Below are 331 nucleotides of genomic sequence, written 5' to 3' on the forward strand. Positions count from 1 at the left end.
GAAGTTCATGACGCCGTGGCCAAGGCGCAGAGCCAGCGGCGGCGGGCTCAGCACTGCCTGCTCCTCCAGCAAGAACTTGGGGACAGGGCAGCGGAGGCCAGGAGGTGAACAGGGAGGTGGGCATGGGAAGAGAGCCCATCACTGTGGGCTCCAGGCTCTCCTCCTTCCCTGGCTCTGCTCTCCCAGGGCAGGGCAGCCCCAGGGAGCAGAGACACCCCAGAACTGCCCTGTCCTCATCCCTATCCCCTGCAGTGGGACACAGCTCGCTGGCAACAGGAGGTGGCCACACTGAGCCTGGAGGCAGCACGGAGGGAGCGGGAGGCAGCCGAGT

This window comes from Fulmarus glacialis, unplaced genomic scaffold, assembly GCF_000690835.1.
Source record: "Fulmarus glacialis isolate BGI_N327 unplaced genomic scaffold, ASM69083v1 scaffold26264, whole genome shotgun sequence".
Taxonomy (NCBI): domain Eukaryota; kingdom Metazoa; phylum Chordata; class Aves; order Procellariiformes; family Procellariidae; genus Fulmarus; species Fulmarus glacialis.